We start from the raw sequence: 26,841 nt of genomic DNA, 5'->3' as shown, positions 1-26,841 counted from the left end.
TCAGGAAGTTTAAGTAGGTCTCAGATGAGATGAGATCAGGAAGATGATCGGGAAGTGCTTTCCTTGTCTTTCTGGCTTTGCAGATGACAACAAATCCACATTATTAGTGAGGAAGTTTTGAGTCCTTTTCCTACTAATGGTGATGGATTTGCCCTTATTCACCTGCATCCTTCATCCCAGTTCATCTTCAGTGTGGGCTTGGGAAGTAAAAGCTGATTACTGGAGAGCTAAAGGGGAAAAGGATAAGGTAGGTTCAACCCACAACACTGGCCTCAGCCTTTCAGATGAACCCACTGAGCTGACCAGTCACCAGCAAAAAATATCATACATTCAACTATCTTAATTGATTGTAACTAGATGAAGGGGTACTGAGGCAGAAAAGGTGCACAGGATCAAAAGGCTTACATTCCTGGCAAGCAGACATTAATGGATAAACAAACAAGTCATAGGACTTCCCTGGTGGTTCAGTGTGTAAAGAATTCATCTGCAATACAGGATCCCCTGGAGAAGGAAATGGCAAGCCACTCCAGTATTCTTGCTGGAGAATTCCACGGACAGAGGAGCCTAGCAGGCTACAGCTCATGGGTTGCAAAGAGTCTGTCACAAATGAGTGACTAAACTTTCAGTTCAGTTCAGTAGCTCAGTCATGTCCGACTCTTTGCAACCCCATGGACTGCAGCACGCCAGGCCTCCCTGTCCATCACCAACTCCTGGAGCTTGCTCAAATTCATGTTCAGAGTCGGTGATGCCATCCAACCATCTCATTCTCTGTCATCCCCTTCTCCTCCTGCCTTCAATCTTTCCCAGCATCAGGGTCTTTTCCAATGAGTCAGTTCTTCCCATCAGGTAGCCAAAGTACTGGAGTTTCAGCTTCAGCATCAGTCCTTCCAATGAATATTCAGGACTGATTTCCTTGAGGATTGACTGGTTTGATCTCCTTGCAGTCCAAGGGACTCTGAAGAGTCTTCTCCAGCACCACAGTTCAAAAGCATCAAATCTTCAGCACTCAGCTTCCTTTATAGTCCAACTCACATCCATACATGACTAATGGAAAAACCATCGCTTTGCCTAGACAGACCTTTGTCAGCAAAGTAATGTCTCTGCTTTTTAATATGCTGTCTAGGTTGGTCATGGAGAAGGCAATGGCACCCCACTCCAGTACTCTTGCCTGGAAAATCCCATGGACAGAGGAGCCTGGTGGGCTGCAGTCCATGGGGTCGCTAAGGGTCGGAAATGACTGAGCGGCTTCACTTTCACTTTTCACTTTCATGCATTGGAGAAGGAAATGGCAACCCACTCCAGTGTTCTTGCCTGGAGAATCCCAGGGACGGGGGAGCCTGGTGGGCTGCCGTCTATGGGGTCACACAGAGTTGGACATGACTGAAGCGACTTGGCAGCAGCAGGTTGGTCACAGCTTTTCTTCCAAGAAGCAAGCGTCTTTTAATTGCATGGCTGTAGTCACCACCTGCAGTGATTTTGGAGCCCAAGAAAATAAAGTCTTTCACTGTTTCCATTGTTTCCCCATCTATTTGCCATGAAGTGATGGGACCAGATGCTATGATCTCAGTTTTCTGAATGCTGAGTTTTAAGCCAACTTTTTCACTCTCCTCTTTCACTTTCATCAAGAGGCTCTTTAGTTCTTCTTCACTTTCTGCCATAAGGGTGGTGTCATCTGTGTTTCTGAGGTTATTGATATTTCTCCCGGCAATCTTGATTCCATCTTGTGCTTCATCCAGTCCGGCATTTCTCATGATGTACTCTGCATATAAGTTAAATAAGCAGGGAGACAATATACAGCCTCAATGTACTCCTTTCCCAATTTCGAACCAGTCTCTTGTTCCATGTCTGATTCTAACTGCATAGATTTCTCAGGAGGCAAGTAGTGGTCTGGTATTCCCATCTCTTGAAGAATTTTCCACAGTTTGTTGTGATCCACACAATCAAACGCTCTGGCGTAATCAATAAAGCAGAAGTAGATGTTTTCCTGGAACTCTCTCGCTTTTTCAATGATCCAATGGATGTTGGCAATTTATCTCTGGTTCCTCTGCCTTTTCTAAATCCAGCTTGAACATCTGGAAGTTCACGGTTCACAAACTGTTGAAGCCTGGCTTGGAGAATTTTGAGCGTTACTTTGCTAGCGTGCAAGATAAGTGCAATTGTGCAGTAGTTTGAACATTGCTTAGTATTGCCTTTCTTTGGGATTGGAATGAAAACTGACCTTTTCCAGGCTTGTGGCCACTGCTGAGTTTTCCAAATTTGCTGGCATATTGAGTGCCGCACTTTCACTTACCAATAATAAAGGGCACCAATCAGTGCGCACAGTCACTGTTTTTCACTGCCATAGACTCGGTTTAAAAAAATGCCTGTTTGCTTAAGAATGCCCTTGATGAGGCAATAAAAGTCATTAGCTGTATTAAATTTTGACCCTTGAGTACAAATCTTTCTACTATTACATGTAATATGTTAATTAAAACTAGTAAGAACTATGATAGAAATCTCAAGGTTTCCTGAGAGAACAGAACGTGGGGACTGAGTCTAGCTGAGCAGTCTAGCTGGGCCCAAGGAAACCTGTCTTTTGAAAGAGTAATTTAAACGGACATCTCAAGGATGAGGAGGAAAGTTGACCAAGGGAAGTGTCGTGCGATTAGCGTTCCAATCAGAGGAAACAGCATGGTGTGGGCAAAGTTCCTGGGGTGAGGAAGAGCTTAACCCTTCCAATGAAGCAAAATGAGCCCATGGTGTCTAAGAGCTGTGATGCCCAAAGGGTGGTTTATGGGGTTCCTGGGAAGCATCAGGAAGTCGGCAAGGTCAAAACTGTGTTCATCATGACACTGAGATATTTGCTATTTGCTTTCTTTCACTGTGTTGACATTTACAGGAATGATGCAAAAGCAAAGGTGGGTCAAATTGCTGGTGCCTTACCAGTTACAGGCCTTCCCTGGTGGCCCAGATGGTAAAGAATCTGCCTGCAATGCAGGAGACCCAGGTTCGATCCCTGGGTTGGGAAGATAATGTGGAGAAGAGAATGGCTACCCATTCCAATATTCTTGCCTGGAGAATTCCATGGACAGAGGGCCTGGTGGGCTACAGTCCATGAGGTTGCAAAGAGTCAGACACAACTGAGGGACTAACACTTTCCCTTTCCAATAATAAAGGACAGCAAACAGTATCCACAATCACTGCGTTTCACTGTCACACATTCGGTTTAAAAAAACGCCTGTTTGCTTAAGAATGTCCTTGGTGTGGCAATAAAAATCATTAGTTGTATTAAATCTTGACCCTTGAATACAAATCTTTTTATTATTCTGTGTTGTCAACTGGAAAGGGCACAGAGAGCAGTCTTGCTGAGGACGCTAGTATGAAGGCTCAAGACAAAGCATCTGTGCAATCGAGCTGTGAGATGCACTTGCGACTTTTTCAAGGAAAAGCATTTTCACTTGAAAAAACAACTGGCAGGCCAACCATGGTATGGAAAGACGTGGGAACCAGCAGCCACTTGCTTGAAAGTGGATGAAGGATGCCTGTCACTTCACAGAAAGCAACATATGTACTTGTTGCCAGTGATGAAACTCAAGCTTTCATGTGAAAATTGTAGAATTTTGGAAGACTCCTATGTGCTACCATGATCTTGATATCTTCCCAATACTTGCAATTGCTTTCTTTTCTTATTTTTTTCTTTCTAGTTTTTGGCTGTGTTGTGGCATGTGGGATCTTAGTTCCTCCACCAAGGAGGGAACCCTTGCTCCTTGAAGTGGAAGCGTGAAGTCCCAACCACTGAGAATTCCCCATAAATACCTTCTGATAAGATGGATGGTGATAATATTCCAGGTAGGTCTCAGACAATATAATCTTTAATTCTTCCTCAGATTTATCAAAACCTCCTCTGTGGAAAACTGTATTATGTTTATAAACACAGATACAAAAATTCTAATTAGAATAGAAGCAAACACTTTCAATAAGTCAGTTAGCATTTACTCCAGGAATGGAAAAAGTATTTTAATATCACAAAATTGGTTAACATCTTTCCTTAAAAAATGAAAGCAAAATTTAATATAACTTTCTCAACATATACTTAAGAGGCATTTGATTCAACATAGCAGATATTCCTAATAAAATTCTAACTAAAATATGATTACAGGAAACTGCTTAACTATAATAAAAAATATCTCCAAAAAACTCTCCTCCAAATATCTTAATGGCAACATTAAAATTATTTCATTTAAAATCAAGATCTAGACAGGAAAGTCTGTTATGACAGTTTGTCTTGGGAGACATAGTGAATAAAATTTTTAAAAGTGAATTATAAGTAAATACTTGAAAGGAAATGAATACTAGATATTTTTACTGACAATATGAATTTCCAACAGATCCTATTTTTTAAAGCACTAAAATTAAGAAGAGAATTTAAGAAACAGAGGATATTAAATAAATACACGCAAAATATTAGCTTTTATTTATTCTAACAATAAACATGTAGAAATGGAAAAGGGGAAATATTTTATTCATTAAACAGTAAGTAAAAATATCAAGGAATACAGTTAATAATAAAAGTACTAATCTCGTTAAGGGTTATAAAATAAAGCTGAACAAATGGAAATATATATGGCCTTTTTAATGAGAAGGTGAAATATCACAAAATTATTAATTCTCCCCCATGTATATAATGTCATTATCATTACAGTTGCATGGCTTTTTTTGTTCGTTTGTTTGTTTGAGTTGAGGAAGAGAAAGGATAAATAGTTTTAAACTTTATATGAAAGAATAAATGTTCAAGTGTATAAAAAAGAACAGTGACAAGGGAATTGCCTTACCAGACATCAGAGTATATTATTAAGTTATTATGAAATAAACATGGTATTGGTGTGAAATTAGACATAGTTCAGTGGAAAAGAAAATCCAGAAATAATCTTGTATATGAGAATTTAATATATATTATACATCAAATATGGTAGCTCAATTTATTGGGAAAATAAATTATTTTTAAAAGGATACCACTATAACTGCTATCAGAAATAAAATAAATTCTTACTTTATACCATATACTAATATATATTCCCCAGAGATTATTCTTCATAGTAAACAGCAAAACAGAACAAAATATTGCTTTAATATCTAGGAGGCTTTGTGTGCAATCTAGGGAGAAGGAAACTGTAGCAAAATTGGAAAACCAAGAGACCTTAAAAGAAAAGATATATCTGACCACATTAAAAATGTTTATGGTAAAAGACATGAACAAACTCAAAACTCAAATGATTGATTTGTGGAAAAAATACTTGTAATGACAAATCAATTTATATTTTTATTAGTTCATATAGTATAGAAACTAGTTGTGTAGAAATTAATGACAGAAATTATGTAAGGATTAATTTAATTTATATAATATGGAAATATTTTATAAATTGGCAACTCAATAGAAAACTGGTCAAAAAATATGAAAAAGCAATTTATAGAAAGCACAAATCCAGATAGGTAACAAACGTGCAAAAAGCTGCTTAAATTTACCATATTTATGTATGGTGTTCAGTTGTGTTCGACTATCTGCGACCCCATGGACAGTAGTCCCCCAGACTCCTCGGTCCATGGGATTTTCCAGGCAAGAATACTGGAGTGCGTTGCCATTTTCTTCTCCAGGGGATTTTCCTGACCCAAGAATCGAACCTGAGTCTCCTACAGTGCAAGTGGATTCTTTACTGCTGAGTCACTAGGGAAGCTAATGATATGTCTAAAGTTGTGCACTTGTGTATTTAAAATTTATATTCATAGAGGACTATCAAAGAAAATTCTGCCCGTTTTGTACATATTGATGTTTTAAATTTGATCACTGGATTGAACTAGACCTTTGGAACTATATATTTGAACTACATCATACTGGTCTTCTTTATTTTCACTTGAAAATAAAGTAAATTGAACTTTCAGTTCAGTTCAGTCGCTCAGTCGTGTCCGACTCTTTGCGACCCCATGAATCGCAGCATGCCAGGCCTCCCTGTCCATCACCAACTCCCGGAGTTCACTCAGACTCACGTCCATCGAGTCAGTGATGCCATCCAGCCATCTCATCCTCTGTCGTCCCCTTCTCCTCCTGCCCCCAATCCCTCCCAGCATCAGTCTTTTCCAATGAGTCAACTCTTCGCATGAGGTGGTCAAGCACTGGAGTTTCAGCTTTAGCATCATTCCTTCCAAAGAAATCCCAGGGCTGATCTCCTTCAGAATGGACTGGTTGGATCTCCCTGCAGTCCCAGGGACTCTCAAGAGTCTTCTCCAACACCACAGTTCAAAAGCATCAATTGTTTGGCGCTCAGCCTTCTTCACAGTCCAACTCTCATATCCATACATGACCACAGGAAAAGCCATAGCCTTGACTAGACGGACCTTTGTTGGCAAAGTAATGTCTCTGCTTTTGAATATGCTATCTAGGTTGGTCATAACTGTCCTTCCAAGGAGTAAGCGTCTTTTAATTTCATGGCTGCAGTCACCATCTGCAGTGATTTTGGAGCCCCCCAAAATAAAGTCTGACACTGTTTCCACTGTTTCCCCATCTATTTCCCATGAGGTGATGGAACCGGATGCCATGATCTTCATTTTCTGAATGTTGAGCTTTAAGCCAACTTTTTCACTCTCCTTTTTCACTTTCATCAAGAGGCTTTTTAGTTCCTCTTCACTTTCTGCCAGAAGGGTGGTGTCATCTGCATATCTGAGGTTATTGATATTTCTCCCGGCAGTCTTGATTCCAGCTTGTGTTTCTTCCAGTCCAGCGTTTCTCATGATGTACTCTGCATATGAGTTAAATAAGCAGGGTGACAATATACAGCCTTGACGTACTCCTTTTCCTATTTGGAACCAGTCTGTTGTTTCATGTCCAATTCTAACTGTTGCTTCCTGACCTGCATACAGATTTCTCAAGAGGCAGGTCAGGTGGTCCTCTCTATTTTACAGGGAAGAAAATAAAGCTGTAAAGTTTCACTGACTTGCCCAAATGAACACAGGGAAGAAGTTGCAACATGGGTTTGAACCCAGGCAGACTAACTCCACAAGCCACACACACAGTTCTCAGCATTTGTTATGTTTTCTGAGTGTTTAGCAGAAGTGACTGATGCACACATCTTGGGGAACAATTTAAAGAGATGCTGAGAAATTCAGAAAGCAGGAGAAATAATATTTCAAAAATAATTCACACTGAACAAAAATATCAAAATTTTCTGTAAAGACAGGATCCCATCCTGCACTTGCCTCTCACAGCTTTGCTCACCTCACCCTAATCCCAGTTCCATGGGATCTTGCCTTTATTGAAAAATTTGATACTTTGCTTTATTCTTACAGTAATTTGGGCCAATTACATTAATATTGCTTTCAGTTCAGTTCAGTCGCTCAGTCGTGTCCAACTCTTTGCGACCCCATGGACTGCAGCACGCCAGGCTTCCCTGTCCATCACTAACTGTGTAGTTTACTCAAACTCATGTCCATTGAGTCAGAGATGCCATCCAACCATCTCATCCTCTGTTGTCCCCTTCTCCTGCCATCAATCTTTCCCAGCATCAGGGTCTTTTCAAATGAGTCAGTTCTTCTCATCAGGTGGCCAAAGTATTGAAGTTTCAGCTTCAGCATCAGTCCTTCCAATGAATATTCAGGACTGATTCCCTTAGGGATTGACTGGTTGGATCTCCTCGCAGTCCAAGGGACTCTCAAGAGTCTTCTCCAACACCACAGTTCAAAAGCATCAAATCTTCAGCACTCAGCTTCCTTTATAGTCCAACTCACATCCATACATGACTACTGGAAAAACCATAGCTTTGCCTAGACAGACTTTCGTTGGCAAAGTAATGTCTCTGCTTTTTAATAAGCTGTCTAGGTTGGTCATAACTTTTCTTCCAAGAAGCAAGTATCTTTTAATTTCATGGCTGCAGTCACCATCTGGAGTGATTTGGGAGCCCCAAAAATTAAAGTCTGACACTGTTTCCGCTGTTTCCCCATCTATTTGCCATGAAATGATGGGACCAGATGCCATGATCTTAGTTTCCTGAATGATGAGCTTTAAGCCAAATTTTTCACTCTTCCTCTTTCACTTTCATTAAGAGGCTCTTTAGTTCTTCTTCACTTTCTGCCATAAGGGTGGTGTCATCTGCATATCTGAGGTTACTGATATTTCTCCAGGCAGTCTTGATTCCACCTTGTGCTTCCTCCAGCTCAGCGTTTCTCATGATGTACTCTGCGTATAAGTTAAATATGCAGGGTGACAATATACAGCCTTGACGTACTTCTTTCCCATTTGGGAACCAGTCTCTTGTTCCATGCACAGTTCTAAAGGTTGCTTCCTAACGTGCATACAGATTTCTCAAGAGGCACGTCAGATGGTCTGGTATTCCCATCTCTTGAAGAATTTTCCAGAGTTTGTTGTGGTCCAGACAGTCAAAGGTTTTGTCATGGTCAATAAAGCAGAAGTTGATGTTTTTCTAGAACTCTCTTGCTTTTTCAATGATCCAACGGATGTTGGAAATTTGACTCTGGTTCCTCTGCCTTTTTTAAATCCAGGTTGAACATCTGGAAGTTCATACTGAAGCCTGGCTTGGAGAATTTTGAGCATTACTTTACTGGCGTGTGAGATGAGTGCAATTGTGTGGTAGTTTGAGCATTCATGGTTTTTTTTTTGTTTTTTTTTTTTTGTTTTTTTTTTTAGTTTCAGCATTCTTTGGCATTGCCTTTCTTTGAGATTGGAATGAAAACTGACCTTTTCCAGTCCTGTGGCCACTGCTGAGTTTTCCAAATTTGCTGGCATATTGAGTGCAGCACTTTCACAGCATCATCTTTTAGGATTTGAAATAGCTCAACTGGAATTCCATCACCTCCACTAGCTTTGTTCGTAGTGATGCTTCCTAAGGCCCGCTTGACTTCACATTCCAGGATGTCTGGCTCTAGGTTGGTGATCACACCATCATGATTATCTGGGTCGTGAAGATCTTTTTTGTACAGTTCTTCTGTGTATTCTTGCCACCTCTTCTTAATATCTTCTGCTTCTGTTAGGTCCATACCATTTCTGTCCTTTATTGTGTCCCATCTTTGCATGAAATGTTCCCTTGGTATTTCTAATTTTCTTGAAGATATCTCTAGGCTTTCCCATTCTATTGTTTTCCTCTATTTCTTTGCATTGATCCCGGAGGAAGATCAATCTTAACAATCTTATCTCTCCTTGCTGTTCTTTGGAACTCTGCATTCAAATGGGTATATCTTTCATTTTCTCCTTTGCTTTTCACTTCTCTTCTGTTCACAGCTATTTGTAAGGCCTCCTCACACAACCATTTTGCCTTTTTGCATTTCTTTTTCTTGGAGATGGTCTTGATCTCTGGCTCTTATACAATGTCATGAACCTCTGTCTGTAGTTCTTCAGGCACTCTTTCAGATCTAATCCCTTGAATCTATTTGTCACTTCCACTGTATAATCGTAAGGGATTTGATTTAGGTCATACCTGAACGGTCTAGTGGTTTTCCCCTACTTTCTTCAATTTAAGTCTGAATTTGGCAATAAGGAGTTCATGGTCTTGGCCACAGTCAGCTCCTGGTCTTGTTTTTGCTGACTGTATAGAACTTTTCCATCTTTAGCTACAAAGAATATAATCAACCTGATTGACCATCTGGTGATGTCCATGTGTAGAGTTTTCTCTTGTAATATTGCATTAGGATATTATTTATCTTGATTATTAGGGTTTTTAAAAAATATTTATTTATTTGGTTGCTCTGGGTCTTAGCTGCAGCATGCAGAATCTTGAGTTGCAGTATTTGAGATCTAGTTCCCTGACCAGGGATCGAACCTAGGCCTGCATTGGGAGGGCAGAGTCTTAGCCACTGGACCACCAGGAAAGTCTCAGTTATTGAGGGTTTTCTTGGTACTTGTTTATTATTTTTTAAAACTTTTAAAATATTTATTTATTATTTTTTCAATTTTTAATTTTGGGTTTCCCTGGTGGCTCAGACAGTAAAGAATCTGCCTGTAATGTGGGAGACCTGGGTCAATCCCTGGGTCGGGAAGATCCCCTGGAGAAGGGAATAGCAACCCACTTCAGTATTCTTGCCTAGAGAATCCTTGCCTGTCAGGCTTCTCTGTCCATGGGTTGCAAAGAGTTGGACACGACTGAGCGATTATATTGGAGTAGAGTTGACTTAAAATGTTGTGTTAGTTTCTGGTGCCTGAATGGTTCTTGGTGACTCCTTAAATGTTACACCAGAGGTAAGTGTCTCAATCAATCATGCTGCCCCCAGTCTGCATATGTATCTTTTAAGCTGGAGCAGCACTTTCCTAACTTGTTCAAAACCATATTTGGACTCCGGTCGGTCTGGGGTGGGGCACAAGAGGCTGAATTTTTAATGAGCTCCCAGGTGACGCCTGTGTTACTGGTATGTGGCTCTTACCTGCTGGGTGTAAGGAGATGTCGGTCAGGGCATGTGGTGAGTGGGTCAGAAAGACGAAAATGCACCAGAATAATGCGAGTTGGACCATAAAGAAGGCTGAGCACCAAAGAATTGATGCTTTCGAACTATGGTGCTGGAGAAGACTCATGACAGTTGCTTGGAGAGCAAGATCAAACCAGTCAATCCTAAAGGAAATCAACTATAAATATTCATTGACTGATGCTGAAGCTGAAGCTCCATTACCTTGGCCACCTGATGTGAAGAGCCGACTCATTGGAAAAGACCCTGATGCTAGGAAAGACTGAAGGTAGGAGAAGGAGGCGACAGAGGATGAGATGGTTGAATGGCATCATTGATTCAATGGACATGAGTTTGAGCAAATTCCAGGAGACGGTGAAGGACAGAGAACCCCGGTATGCTGCCGTCCACGGGGTCACAAAGAGTCCAACACGACTGAGCGACTGAACAACAGCAAATGAAAGGGCACCATACATCAGCATGGTTGTGAACACTTTAATCCTCACGACAGCCCTGTAAAGTAGATTCTGTTATGTTGACACCCACCAGCCAAAGACCACCACAAACACACTGCTAGTTGCAAAAAGATTTATTCAGCTTGCTGCAGGCTGGACACACCCCCAGGGACCGGACAAGGGAGTTGGAGGGGTTTATTATGGGATTTGGTCTTAAGCTCGGGAAGTCTCAGGAGGGTTAAGGGCTAGGGGGCCAGTTCTGGCGTGGGTGCCCTCCAGGCACAGGGCAGCTTGATGACTGGGCTCCTTATACGGTTTTATTTCGCCCAGGAAGATGGAGGGTTAACTTGGGTACAACTGCCATTAGAGAGAAGCCGTTGGTCAGAAGTGGTGGATGTTAATTCTGTTTGTGGCTGCAGAGTGTCCTTCTCTCTGTGTCACAAATGACCTTGTTGCTGGTTTATTCCGAAATAGCCATGGAGTGACCTGTCATGACTATTGTGTCTCTTCTGAGAGATGTTTATGTTTCTTTAGGAACATTGCAGCTACTGCTGTCCAGACCTATCTGAGCTGGGTCAGTGACTCAGGCTCCAAGCCACAGAGGGCGCTTCACATGCGGGCAACCTCCTTGAGATTTTCTGAGTCCCCCACGGTGCCTGACACCAGCCAGGGCTGCAGTGCCATCACGCTGGGCTGCCCTAAGCCTGGCCTGGTACTCATGTCTCTCGCCTTCAGAGGACTACCCCGTGAATGGACCTTGCTCCGGGGTCATCCTGAGGCCCTGAGATGCTTGAGGACTCGTGCCCACATGGTCATCTGTGGCCTGTGAGTGGCCACCTGTCTCAGGAGGGCAGCCTGGCGAGCAGATGATCCCCAGGGACTAAGTAGAGCATTCCTTTGGCAGAAATGTGTGGAGCTACACTGGGCTTCCTGGGTGGCGCCAGTGGTAAAGAACCCACCTGCCAATCCAGGAAAGGTAAGAGACGCAGGTTTGATCCCTGGGTCAGGAAGATTCCCTGGAGGGGGGCATGGCAACCCACTCCACTATTCTAGCCTGGAGAATCCCATGGACAGAGGAGACTGGTGGGCTGCAGTCTACAGGGTCGCAAAGAGTCGGACATGACTTAGCACACAAGCATGTGAAGCTGAACCTTCAGATCGGTGCTGATCTGGAGTAACTTTTTAAACACTCAGTGTTTTCTTTATTTTTAATGCATATTTTAATTTAAATTTTTTCAGTTCTACTGAGCTAAAACTGACAAAAGATGTTTAAAACGTACATTGCGATGATTTGACACATGTAGCCATTGTGATCTCGGGCGTCGGGTAGCTCCTCCCGGCCGCCACCCCTGACCAAGGGTACCCGCCCCCCACCTAGTTAATTAACACATTTATCACCTCACATATTTATCTTTTTGTGTGTGTGTGAGAACGTTTAAGTTCTACTCTCTCAGCAAATGTCATCACACAGTAAGTGTTATCAGTGATAGTCACCATGATTTACATCAGATCTTCAGACCGTATTTATCTTGTAGCTGAAATTTTATGCCCTTTTACCAAACTTTAGGTATTTTCCACACTCTATCCCCCTAGCCTGCCACCTCCGAAACCACTTTTCTATTCTATTTCTCTGAGTTTGACTTTTTTTTTTTAGATTCCACTCAAATTGCTTATATAGACAGGGTCCCACAAAATACATTTGCCTGGGGTCCCACACATCTAAGTGTTGGACTCGTCACAGCCTAGCTGGCAGTTGCCTAAGGCCATTTTACAGTGTCTCTTTGTTATCATCCCCATTACAAAGAAAAGGAAACTGAGGTTCACATCAACTCCCTGGTGAATCCCCAGCTGGTGATGGGGCAGTGGACTCTGGTGAGCCTGCTCTTAGCAGCTGCTCGAATCCACACTCTCCCTTGCCCACCCATCAACTAACTAAGGACACCTTGGATATGTTCCGCCCCACTGACTGTGCTGACGTCTAGAACACTCCACGCACCTGTGGTCACCGAATCTGTGACAAAGGAGGCAAGAATATACAGTGGAGAAAAGATACTCTAATAAGTGGCGCTGGGAAAACTGGACAGCTCCATGGAAAAGAACGAAATGAGAATACTCTCTAATACCATACACAAAAACAAACTCAAAAGGGATTAAAGACTTAAATGTAAGACTAGATACCATAAAACTCAGAGGAAAACAGGCAGAACACTCTCTGAAATAAATCACTCTCTGAAATAAATCAAGATCTTTTTGGATCCACCTGTGAGAGTGATGAAAATACAAACAAAAATAAACAGATGCAGAGGCACTCGTTACATAGTAGCCACATGGCCATGATGAGAGAAAGAGTGAGAAGTAAATACAATAATGGTATCAATGTTTATCATTGACTTTTTATCTAATTAATTTTTACTAATTTTTACTTTCTATATTTTCTATACTTTTCCAACTCTTTATGATAACCATGAAATCCTTTTTAGACCATTAATCTGATCTTTCCTTTGGAAATTACACAAAGTAATTGTAATATTGTAATTTCTGCTTTTAAAATTGCTTAAATGGCTTACAAAATTTTTTTCTTCCACGTGGTACTTGGAAATCTCCTTGCATCCTCCACATTTGGTTCTTTTGCTCCTTTCTCCTCCCCAGCCCACATCTTTGGACTGGGGCTGTTAAGGGGCCCCACGTGCTCCTTCTGAGCCCCAGTCCAGGTTCGTCCCAGGACTATGGAAACACTCAAAAGCGTTAACTTGGGCTTCCTGTGAACAGCAGAGACTGTGAAAAACTCAGGATGTTCCCTCAAATGGCACGGGGACTATCCAGATTGCTGGAGGTGGTGCTGAGGTTGGCTGTGAGGAGGAGGTGCCCGCGAGTAGGCAGGAAAGAGAGGCGCGTTGTCTTCTATTATGGGGTTGGGCCCATCTAGGATGGTCACACTCCCCACTGCTGGTTTCAACAACCAGAAGCAGAGGGGAGGTGATGCATGACTAAGAGGCACTGTGTTCTTCCAGCAGAAGGAGGGAGTCCTGTCGCTTCTGTGGGGTCAGGCTTGTTTTCTGCCGTGGGAAGATTCCAGAACACAAAAATATTAGGAAGGCTCCCCCGGAACTCCAGCTTTGCTAGTATACCTGCTGTGTGACCCTGTGAAGTTACACAAACCTTCTGTGCCTCAGTCTTCTCATCTGAAAAGTGGGGGTAAAATTCCTTCGTCAAATGATTGTTGTGAGGATTACATAAGATGATGCTGGGGGCTTTCCTTGTGGCTCAGCTGGTAGAGAATCCGCCTGCAATGCGAGAGACCTGGGTTTGATCCCTGAGTTGGGAAGATCCCCTGGAGAAGGGAAAGGTTACCCACTCCAGCATTCTGGCCTGGAGAATTCCATGGACTGTATAGTCCATGGGGTCACAAAAAGTTGGACACGACTGAGCGACTTTAAAAAAAAATAAGAAGAAGATGATGCTGGACACTATCTAGTACAGGGGACACTGCAGCTATTATTATTGTTGTTGAGTTGTTTTATCTTAGATGGTCTTTGTTTTTATTCTTTTTTAATTAAAAGAAATTTTTTAAAGATATCCACCAACACTTTATTTTAATTTTCTTTTATTTATTTAATGTGGCTGCACTGGGTCTTTCTTGTAATGCGCTGGCTTTAACTACCCTTCAGTATGTGGGATCTTAGTTCCCCAACCAGGGATTGAACTCGCACTCTCTGCATTGGAAGCTTGGAATCTTAGCCACTGAACCACTAGGGAAGTCCAGTCTTATGTGGTCTCGTAGAGGACAGTCTGAGATCATGGACTGGTTCTCCATGGTGTCATTTCAAAAAGCTGGGGGAATACCTCCCATGTATATGTAGTCAGCTTTGAAAAACCAGTTGCAAATCAATCATCCATTGATAGAGCCAAACCTTTTGCACTCATTTTCTATTTCCAGTCTTTATCACCCCTGTGATAATGAAGTTTAAAAGCTCTGCAGCCTGCTGTGTAAAACAGAGGCTTGTTTTACTTCCCAAAAGCTCTCACTCTCACAGCTCAGTGGTGTATGGGTCCAAGTTCACTGTCTTCCTGCTAAGTTGCTTCAATCATGTCTGACTCTTTGGGATCCTATGGACTGAAGCCCACCAGTCTGTCCATGGCATTCTCCAGGCAAGAATACTGGAGTGGGTTGCCATGCCCTTCCCCAGGGCACCTTCCTGACCCAGGGATGGAACTCTAATGTCTCCTGCATTAGCAGGCAGGTTCTTTACCACTAGTGCCACCTGGGAAGCCCCTGTCTTCCTAAACGTCATCATTTCCTAGACACTTAAACATCTTCTTTTCCCTCTTTAAATATTTTATTTATCTCTCACTTCACTTGTTCTGGTGACTTTAAGACTTCCTTAAAGTACACCTGCAAGAATATTCTGGGGCTGAGCACACCTTCCAATTTTCTTTCTCACTCTTGGTGTTTCTGTTCTGAAAGTGTTTTGAGGGCTGCTTAGTGTCTGAGAAGCTTAGTTTGTAGCTCTCGTTTGGGCATCAGATGTATCTAGGCTTGAATCATATTTCTCCTGCTTAGCAGTCAGCCTTGTGACCAAATCCTGTTTGTAAGGTGGCTTGATGTTAGCACCTGCCCAAGGCTGGTGGGGTCCATGTGCCCGTAGGAGGAAGGGCAGGGCCGAGGGGCACCCACAGCAGGAGCCCAGGACCAGGAGCCGCACGACCAGTCCACCTGAGAGCAAAGCCTCATCTTTCTGGCTGCCCCACATGACCCACTTTGCATACTATTGCTAACTTCTTTTCCTAAAATGGGACTTTTAGCATGGTGTCCTTTGACTCAAAAAATCTTCAAAAATTCCCTCTTGATTAGTCTTGCATGGAGAGTCCTGCCTGGAATCGCTTCACAATTACCTCCCTCCACCTGTTTTCCAGCATCTGGGGATTCTGCAAAAAATCTAGAGGTACCAACAGAACTGAGACCCAGTCCTCAGACTTAGGGAGCACTCTGTCCAGGAGACAGGGTGTGAGGCTGGCCCAGAGTCCCAGGGGAGCCCAGATGGAGGGATGGACACCCCCAGGTGAGCTGAGGTCTCAACTGGGTCTCTGCCTGTGAACAGGGGGCTAGTTGGTCATGTCTGAGTCAGAGATGAGAGTCCCTGGGAAGAAAGGACAATAAAAAGAGAGGCTGATGGCGGGACACCAGGTTTGGAGGCACAGAAGCCTGGAGAAGCTGAAGTCTGGGTGACGGGGGCGGTGGGAGGTGACGCTAGTCAATGGAGCCAAGACAGGTGGCACCGGCTCCACAGGCCAGCCGGGGGCTTTGGGTTGTAACCTGTGCGAGGTGGGAGGATACTGAACAATTTTAAGCAAGGGTGTGACATTGTGTAATTACCGAAGAAAAGATCAGATTAACGGTCATAAAAGGGTTTCATGGTTATCAGAGAGTTGGAAAAAAAAAGTAAAAATTAATTAGATAATTAAAATCCAATGATAAACATTGATAAAATTATCATCTTCTTGCTATTCCTTTTTCTCACTGTGGCTACTACGTAAGGAGTGCTTACGACGTAGCAGGTATTTTTACCAGGCATTATGTAATTCTCATAAAAACTCTATACTGTAGGCAAACTTATTAACTCAGTAAGTAGCAGACTTGGGTTTCAGACCAATAATGGGGCTCCAGCCTCTGAGTTCTGAACCCCTAGGCTTTTTGGCGATCACACAATCGATACATATACACATACATAATATACATAGAGAGATGTAACGTTTTCTTTAAAACACAGCTTGGCACCCTAATTTTCTGGATTGGGGTTTTAAAAGGAATTTTGATGAGAGCCTGAAGGAGCTGTGTAGGTGGGGAGTGGTTCAGAAAGTGTGGTGTGGGAGGGTGATGGTTGGATGGGGCTGCAAAGGTCACGTGAAAGATGACGAAGGGGGTGGTGATGCAGCCAGGGTGGGGGCAGGGGAGAGGATGTACCTGGAGACTTGTTTTTGCTTTTTGGCTGCGCTGGGTCTTTGTTGCTGCATGTGGGCTTTCTCTAGGTGCAGCGAGCTGCGCTGTGCTGGCCTCTCTTACTGCAGAGCACCGGCTCTAGGGTGCAAGGTCTTCTTCAGTAGTTGCGGCCCGTCGGCTCAGTAGTTGCAGTTCGCGGGCTCTAGAGCAGGTTCAATAGTTGTGGCATTGGGCTTAGCTGCCCCACAGCATGTGGAATCTTCCCAGACCAGGGGTCAAACCTGTGTTCCCTGCGTTAGCAGGCAGATTCCGAACCACAGGACCACGAAGGAAGTCCACAGAGACTTTAAGAGTAGAAATAACAGAACTGGATGATTCAGGGTGTGTGTGTCTAAGTGTGTGTCTAAGTGGGAGTTGAGGGAAAGGAAGCCATGAAGAAAAATCATGAAGATTCTTTACTGAGCACCTGAGTGAGAGGGAAGAGTGTTTGGGAGACCAGGAAGCTGTTGAGTTCTGTGAGACCCCCTGAGAGGGTGCTGGCCACCAGGCGGATGTGTTCACTGGCAGGGCTTCCCTAGTGGCTCAGATGGTAAAGAATCCACCTGCCAATGCGAGAGACTAGGTTCAACCCCTGGGTCAGGAAGATCTCCTGGAGGAGGGCATGGCAACCCACTCCAGTATTCTTGCCCGCGGAATCCCATGGATAGAGGAGTCGGTGGGTTACAGCCCATGGGGTCGCAAAGAGTTGAACATGACTGAGCAACTAACACACACAGAGACCTACATGTGGCAAAACAGAGGGGAGTCGCCACACTTTTGTACTAAAGTCAAGGGACGTGAGGATCCCTGGGAAGGACAGAATATAAAGGAGGCATCTGCAGAGGAAGCTTGTGGACAGGGGCAGAGAGGACAGTGGAGTAGGATGCTCAGATCCTAGAGCGGCCAACACACAGAGACCACAGAGCAGGGTGGGAGGGCAACAGGAAGAGGCTGATGGAGTCAGCGATTTCCTCCCCAAACCCCAGTTTTGGGTTAATCCCTCCTTAGCTTTCAAAATGATTTTTGCATATCCATCTCCAGTTCACTTTACCGTCCCAGCTTGCCGTGCCGTGCCTCTGCATCTCTAAGGCCTAATTACACTCGCACCTCCTCCAGCAAGCCCTCCCAGCCTGCGCCTGAGCCTCTAGCTCTCGGTTCACATGCCCTCCTGCAACATCCCCCCTCACTGTCACAGATCCTGTTTGCCCCCAGATTCTAAGCAGCTGGGGCAGGAGCTCTTTCTTCCTCAGCGGCCCATGGTGCCTGACAACAAGGTGCTGATTAGCTGGCTGGTTATAAGCCACAGCGGAGAGCATATTATTTTACTTGTGTAGCTTTGGATTTTTGAAAATACACTTTCTCTGCACCAGAAGCTCCTCTACCCTTTTTAGATCAGTCCCAGCTCCGTGGATTCTTCCCATGGCATATTCTCCCCCACTGGTTTGGCATTTTGCTACTCAAACGCTCACAGGCAATCCTGGATCTGAGATAACTTAAAAAAAATTATTATTTTTTTAAACACCAAAACCGTTTTGTATTGGGGTATAGCCTATGAACAATGTAATAGTTTCCAGTGAACAGTGAAGGGACTCCGCCACACATACACATGTATCCATTCTCCTCCAAACCCCCTTCCCGTCCAGGCTGGCTTATAAGATTGAGCAGCGTTCCCTGGGCTATACGGTGGGTTTTTGTTGTTTATCCATTTTAAACAGGGCAGTGTCTGCATGACCTTGAGGTAATTTCTGTTCACGGTCCTTTTCCCATTCCCCCACTGATCTGTATCACAGTCACACCTCAATCTTCCTCACCCCCAGTTTCTGACATTCCCCTCATCCTAGAACTCACAGTGCATTCTTTCCCGCGAGCCATGTTTGCCTAACCCCTGGACTCTTTGTAACCCCATCACTCTCATGAGGTTAAGAAGGGGACTGTCTGCTCTGTGCCCCTTCTTCTGGCACAGAACTGTGATACTTCACCAGTCCTCTAAACAACTGTAACGGGTGGCAGGTAACAGATCTCCAACAAACCCTTCAAACTTCTTGAGTTCCTTCAAGACTTCTGGGTTCCCAGGGAACTCTGCTAATGCTCTGTGGTGACCTGACTGGGAAGGAAGTCCAAAAAGGGAGAGGATATATGGATATGTATGGCTGATTCTTTCTGTTGTACAGTAGAAACTAACACCACATTGTAAAGAAATTATACTCCAATAAAAATTAATTTTAGAAAAAGACTTGTAGGTTCCACGTGAAGCCAGACAGACTCCTCACTCATATACACGTGTGTATATGTCTACTGGTGTACATGTGTGTATGATGAGCAGCAGTGATACTGAGGATGACAATGGCATTGATAATAATAACTGCCATCTTCTGAGCACTTACCACATGCCAGGCACTGTGCAAAGTGCCTTATAGAAATTGTTTCACTTAATCCTCTTTCCCTGCTGCTCTTCCATGCCCTGTGGAATCTCGGGGTGGCTCTTAATCACTGCAATGTGAGATACGAATTTTTGGCTTTTCCTTTGGGGGTGTGATGGGAGAAGACCAGTGCGGAGGCTTTGGAAGAAATCCATGGCAGCTGCGAAGTAAGATAACCTGATCCTGCCTCATCTCTACCTCTATCACCCCTCCCTCGGAGACAGTGACCAGGGCCTGGAAGCCACAGATCGACTTGGGGAAGCAGTGACATTGACCTTCCCCCAGAGACCCAGTGCCTGTGGGGCGTGCGATAGTGACAGTATTCCACTAGATAAGCAATGCATGATGGAATTCTAATTAAATTTAAAAGAGAAGCCGGCGTTCGGGGAAAGTTTCCTTAAAAAGGAGAAGCCATCTTCCCAATCTTGACTTTTAAACTTCCAGTCTTCCTTAGGGCTATTACCATTTCAGTTGGAAAGTGGCAGAAAACCAATAGTCTCGATGCAGAAAACCACAAAGTCGAGCAATAACAGCTCCCTATTTCCTTAAATTGTGACAACGTTCAGGTGAAGAAATTCTAAAAAGGGAACTTCACTGAGAAATACAACTGGATCTGGGAGACAGGCAGAGATTAAATCTGATGTTTAAGCAGAGTGGTGGTACTTCCCTGGTAGTCCAGTGGCTAAAACTCTGTGCTCCCAAATGTAGGAGACCTGGGTTTGATCCCTGGTCAGGGAACTAGATCCCACAGGCCACAACTAAGACCCGGCACAGACAAATAAATAAATATATATCTTTCAATAAGATGTGATTCTTAAGGGGAAAAAAAAGTAGCAAGAAGCACTGGATGACTACAGAGGTTCTGATCTCAAGAGAGGTTAAAAATAAAGTCTTTTAGAACAGCCTAAGCTTTGCAACGCTGTTCCATTTTGAAAAGAAACAGGCGCACACACTAAAATAAAAGGTGGTTTGAAAAGTACAACCTGCGAGGGAGGAGAGGAAGGAAGGAAGTGTGAGCAGCCAGATTGTGGTGGGCGGGGTGTGCGCAGAAGAGGCTGTGTGCTGGCTGTGAGGGGAGGCGAGGGAAGGAGAGCGCAAAGCAGGGAGGTCTCTGTTTTGTGATGAAAGGTGATGTCTTAGCTCAGGCTGCTATAACAAAACACTGTATAGACAGGGTGGCGTAAACAGCAGAAATTTATTTCTCTTAGTTCTGGAGGCTGGAAGCCCAAGATCAAGGTGCTGACTGATGTGGCTTTTGAAGAGGGCTCTCTTACCCACTGGTAGACGGCCGCCTTCTAGCTGTTGCTCACATGCGTTCTTTGTGCTCTAAAGGAAAGAGTGAGCTCTCGGTGTCTCTTCTTATAAGCAAACTAATCTTTTTTCTTTTAAATTTATTTGGCTGCGTCAATTCTGGGTCATATGGGATCTTTCACGGTGGTGCACGGGTTCTCTAGTTGTGGTGCAGGGGCTCAGCAGTTGTGTCCTGTGGGCTTAGCTGTTCTGTGGCATGTGGGATCTTAGTTCCCAGACCAGGGATTGAACCCACATCTCCTGCATTGGTAGATGGATTCTTAACCACTGGACCACCAGGAAGTCCCAGGAAACTAATCTTATCATCAGGGACCTACCTTCTGATCTCCTTGACCCTTAATTACTTCTATGATGGCCCTACCTCCAAATACAGTCACACTGGGAGTTAAGCTTGAACATGTGAATTTTGAGGGGGACACAGACAGATATTTAATGATTAAAGGCTAAGGGGACAGGGCCAATGGAGAGAGGAAAAATCAAACACCGAGGAAAGGACAGCAGGAATGGGAGAGGACTCATGGAGCCATGGATGGGGTTTGTGGTGTCAGGGAGTGGGCAACTTCTCAGTAAATCATGAGGCAAGTTTACTTGATAAGCAGGGATAGGTTTGTAATTTAAAAAGAGTAAAAGAGACCCAGAAGAGCCTCCATGGGAAGTGAGATAAGAAGTGAACTGGAAGGGACTTCCCTGGTGGTCCAGTGGATAAGAAGCTGCCTTCCAATGCAGGGGACACAGGTTTGATCCCTGGTTGCAGAACTAAGATCCCACATGTCGAGGAGCAACTAAGCTGTTGGGCTGAAACTAGAGAAAGTCCGGGCATTGCAAGGAAGACCCAGCATAGTTCCTCCCCACCAAAAAGGTGAACTGGGGACTGTCATGCAATATCCAAGGGCCAGCCACACTGTGATAACAGGACTGTCATCACATATCAGCTCTAATGTCACCCTTGTGGAGGTCTCCCCTGACCACCTGTTTGATTAGTAATTTTATGCATAGCACTTAATTGTATCTGATTCAGTTCTTACTCCACCCTAATAGGATGTGAACTCCATAACACCCTGAAACTTTCAGTTTTGTCTGTTGTTTCATTTCTAAAACTTAGGGTGGTGCCTGGCACAGTAAAACCCAAAGAAGCCTCTGCTGGCTGAATGATTTTGGAAACACTGAGAAGAATTATTTGCCGTTCTATCATCATCACTCAGGCCGCCAGGGTCAAAAGTGTGGGAAAAGAAAGGTCTTCCAGGACTGAATATTGGCAACGCAGGAAGGACAGAAGAGGGCAAGATGAAGGAGAAATTAAGGCTGTCATTGAGCCTTGGCTGGAGAAGGAGGCAGAGATGACAAGGAAGACAGGCAAGGATGATCACAGAGAGATCACACAGGCAGAGAAAAAAGAGGAAGCAGGGGAGCATCATGAAGCAGGTTGAGTGGGTGTGAGTAGGAGGATAAGATGCTCTGGTCAAAAGAAGAAAGCTGAGTGGGAGACTGCCGAGCTGAAGAGGTGCCGAGTGGTAAAACTGTCCAGTCTGTGTCCAAGGCAGGTGGTTGTCAACAGGAAGTGGAAGGTGGGAAGTGCTGAAGTTTAGCCATCGAGGCACCAGGAGGAAGGGTAGAGTCTTCCACCGTGCTCCGGGATAGTAAATCTGAGCTGACTGGTACCCATAGAAGGAAAGGTTCTATGGTCAAAGCAGACATCACTTTGCCAACAAAGGTCCATACAATTAAAGCTATGGTTTTTCCAGTAGCCATGTATGGATGTGAGAGCTGGACCATAAAGAAGGCTAAGTGCAGAAGAATTGATGCTTTCGAACTGTGGTGCTGAGAGTCCCTTGGACTGCAAGGAGATCAGATCATCAAGAGTGTGGTCCCTAGAACAGCAGCATCAATATCCTTTCGGAACCTGTTAGGAATGCAACTGTGCAGGCTCCACATCGCCTAATCAGTAACTCAGGGTGGAGCCAGGAATCTGTGTGTTAAAAAGTTCTCCAGGCGCTTCTAATGCGCCTGAGAACCACAGACCTAGAAAATACTTTGGAAAAGACTGATTCATGTTCATAATTGGGGAAGACTCCTTGTTCAGGGGTGGCTTCAGTCATCTACATTAGTGCTGAAATTATATAATAAGAGTGCAGAAGTTGCAATGGAGAAGAAAATGTGCATACAAAGATTGCAGAATTTAATACTAGCCTAATTACTAAGTCACAACAAAATAGTAATAAAAATGACTTTGGATCACCTATTCCTTTGAATTATTTGTTCTGTTATGTCTGTCTGTTAGCAGGAATCAAGAGCTGATTCCTATCCAACACACTTTGTCAAACTGTCAGTCGGTGGGGGGGCAGAGGGAAAGAAAGGGAAACAAATTTGAAATGTATTTCCCTTTTCCCCTCTTCTCCAGAGATACCGAAAAAAGTAATTATGAGGCCAAAAGGTAGACAGCAATGGAAAGGAAAAAGAGAAGATAGATCATATGGAAACTAGTTCATCAACTATTAAATCACTCCAAAAGTGAGCTCAAGTATGTGTGGCTATATAAACTCATTTTAAAACTTATTTTAGTAGACAGCAGACTTGTGGACACAGCGGGGGAAGGAGAGGGGGGGACAAATTGAGAGTAGCATTGACGTATGTACATTACTATGTATAAAACAGATAGCTAGTGGGAAGCTGCTATAGAACACAGGGAGCTCAGCCCGGTGCTCTGTGACAACCTAGAGGGGTAGGATGAGGTGTGGGGTGGGAAGGAGGCTCAAGAAGGAGAGAATATATATACACTTATGGCTAATTCACATTGTTATATGACAGAAACCAATACAACATTGTAAAGCAATTATCCTTCAATTAAAAATTTTTTTAAATTGAAAAAAAGAGAAAACTAATTTTAAAAGCAATTATTTGCAAAGAGCTTTAGAAAATCAATCAGCTCAGAAGAACTGTGCACTTCCATAATAAATGGTTATTGTGTTAACACAGAAATTTATCGAAAGGTATCATTTTCAAGTGATTAAAAAATGTATCGGCCCTATTCCTTAGCAGAATAATTTTGAAATGTGTTTACCATACACTTAAAGCTTGCAGAAGGGCTGTCAAAAATAACTCAGATATATGAATGCTTAACTGTACAATGAAAAAAAAAAAACTTTCACTATAAAAGGAATTTGGGGTATTTATTCAAAAGAAAAATTTGCAAAGTCTAAAAGTGCATCTGACTCAATTTTTTAAGTGAGAAAAAGAAACAAAGACGACCCCTTGAACAATTATGCAGACTTGAATGACTTTTTAAGAATGCTTTAGCTAGAAATATTCTTATATCTTATGCATGTAGACATAAAGACAAATCAGAAATGAAAGGATAAATTGTGCAAAGATTTGCATGAGCACAAAGGGTTATTTGGAAGGAAAAAAGTGATAAGAAATGCCCCTGGTTTCTTAAGGTGGAAGTTTGTAGAACTATTCTGTCTCTCACTCACTCAGCCCTGGTTCATTGCCTTGGACTGCAAGATCAAACCAGTCAACCCTAAAGGAAATCAATCCTGAATATTCATTGGAAGGACTGATGCTGAAGCTCTAATACTTTGCCCATCTGATGCAAAAAGCTAACTCATTAGAAAAGACCCTGATACCGGGGAAGACAGACGGCAGGAGAAGTGGGTGACAGAGAATGAGATGGTTGGATGACTCAATGGACATGAGTTTGAGCAAACTCTGGGAGGTGGCGAAGGACAGGGAAACCTGGCGTGCTACAATGTGTGGGGTTGCAGAGTCAGACATGTCTTACCAAACGAACAACAACAAATACATCACTGGTGGGGTCCTTGTGACTTCAATGATCATGAACTCTGTGACTGTGTTTATGGATGATCGCCCCTGGAGGCAGGTCTAGAACCTGTAATTCTTTTTCTTTTTTTAAATATGTATTTATTTGGCTGTGTCCGGTCTTAGTTGCGGCATTCAGGATCTTCACTGCTTCATGCAGGACCTTCCATTGCAGCGGCATGGGCTTAGCTGCTCCGAGGTGTGCGGGATCTTAGTTTTCTGGCCAGGGATCTAACCCACCTCCCTTGCACTGCAAGGTGGATTCTTAACCACTGGACCACCAGGGAAGTCCCCTGGCAGTTCTTATATAGCTGATTTGACTTGTGCAAACTCAGACTGGCCCACTTTTCAGATACTTTGGATTTGTGAAACACAGTTCGTATCACAGGTGATTTTCTTTCACTGTTGTGAGTTCTTGGAACTCACTGGCAAAAGAGCTGTGCTAAGAGCTGGCCCTCATGGATGAGAGGAAGGCGACAGTCATTTAGCAAAGCACCTGGATCTTCCTGTACGTGCGTGTGTGTGCTCTTGCTCAGTTGTGTCCAACTCTTTGAGGCTCCCTGGGCTGTAGCCCACCAGGCTCCTCTGTCTATGGGATTTTCCAGGCAAGAATACTGGAGCAAATTGTCATTTCCTACTCCAGAGGATCTACCTACTCCCTCATAAAATAATGAGCCACGTCCTTCATGAGTGGGACCAACTGCAATCTCTGCTGGCCACCCACCATTTCTGAAAATAGTTCCGAGGTTATAAAATATCCAAGGATCCTGATGGAAAATTTAAAGGATAAGGCATTTAACATTTTTCCACCTGCCTAATCTTAAACAGTAAGAACATAACCCCATATACTTTCATTGTTAATTTCTCTTATCTCTAAACCACTGTGGCAGTTACAATGGGACTCACCATTTAGTGCTTTAATATAGTACAGTCTCTCCATTAATTTGTCTTCCTGTGTCTTACAGAGTGGGGCACACTTTTCCTTCATTTGGTAAGATAAAGAAAGTAACAGAATAGCATCCAGCTTCTAGGGTGGCTGAGAGGAGTTAATATACATGAAGTTCCTAGCACAAGGCAAGTGCTTAATAATTATTAAGAGACAGTGCCGGGGAGCTAAGAGCATAGGCCCTGAAGCCTGAATGCCTCATTCAAATTCTAGCTCTTCCACTCACTGATATGTGACCCTGGGCAAGTTAATCTCTCTGTGCCTTGATTTTCTCATCTCAAAAATGGGGATACTGAAAGTATCCCTTCTTGAATGATGGATGAGGATCCAATGGTATAATACATTGCAAAGTCCTTGGAAAGAAGCCTACCACATAGAAGCATTGTACTATTGCTACATATTTAATTCTTACAATCCTCTGAAGTGGTTGTCAGCATCCTTATTTGTACACGTAATAAAGCCAAGGTTTAGGGTCACCCAGCTAACGGTGGGTCCACAGTTTTAAGTGACTTTGAGACCAAACCTCATTTCACAACCCTACATAAGAGGGTTACAGGTGGGTTTTGACTTGCCTGCAACACTTTCATTCCCTGGAGGCAAAAGCCTACCTAAAATGGATGACCATCTTTACTAGTATTCCAGATTACTAACAGGCATCCCAGACGCTCTCAACCCACAGCATGTGGTAGCATCAGAGACGCTGGAGGTTGACAGCACTTTCTTCTGTTGATTTGTGTTAAGCAAACAAAACAGACTCCCTACTTATGTCTGGGAGTGAGTGGATTCTAACAGCCCACGGTACCTGCTTGCTCCCCCTTGCCTGGCCCACAGCACAGGGGGAAATGGGAGACTCCAAGGTACGAAATTCTTCCAGCTCCCTCTTGAGCCTCAGTTATTCTTGCAAAGGAGTCAAGGGAGGTTTTCAGAGTTGGTTCAGACCTTCTTTTCCACTGAGGGTGGGGCAATGGTGAGAAATTAGGAGAACGACCAGAGGCTATTCCGAGAAATGGCTTGTAAATGCGTAGCAATGCCATCTGCTGGATGGAATGGGTATCGGACCAGTTCTGATGTTTCTTTACTGCGTAATAAACAAAGTCACTGATACCTTTTGTGGGTTCAGAACGTAGTGGTTTCATTATTTCATAGAATCATTCCTAAATGCCTGCATATTGTGGAAATCTCATGACAACTGCACATAGAAGACCTTTACATGAGTCATTAAAAGGTAAATTATGGCATCTTTAAGGCAACATCCTATTTAGCATGAATACTTCTCCAGGTCAAATTTGATCTGTTCCCAAATGGTTGATCCAATTAGTTAGGAAAAGCCCATAACTCTCAGGCAAGGACATCTGGCAGAACTTGGACCCTCTTGTCAGGGGCAAAAAGTACTTACAGGGAAGTGAAGTCACAGCTGGCTTTATTCTTGTATTCTCTGAAATTCTGTGTTCATGTACCCAACAATTATTTATTGAGCACTTACCCTGTGTGGCAGGCACT

The sequence above is a fragment of the Bubalus kerabau genome, chromosome 21, assembly GCF_029407905.1.
Source record: "Bubalus kerabau isolate K-KA32 ecotype Philippines breed swamp buffalo chromosome 21, PCC_UOA_SB_1v2, whole genome shotgun sequence".
Classification (NCBI taxonomy): Eukaryota; Metazoa; Chordata; class Mammalia; order Artiodactyla; family Bovidae; genus Bubalus; species Bubalus kerabau.
Note: the sequence above shows the minus strand (reverse complement) of the source record.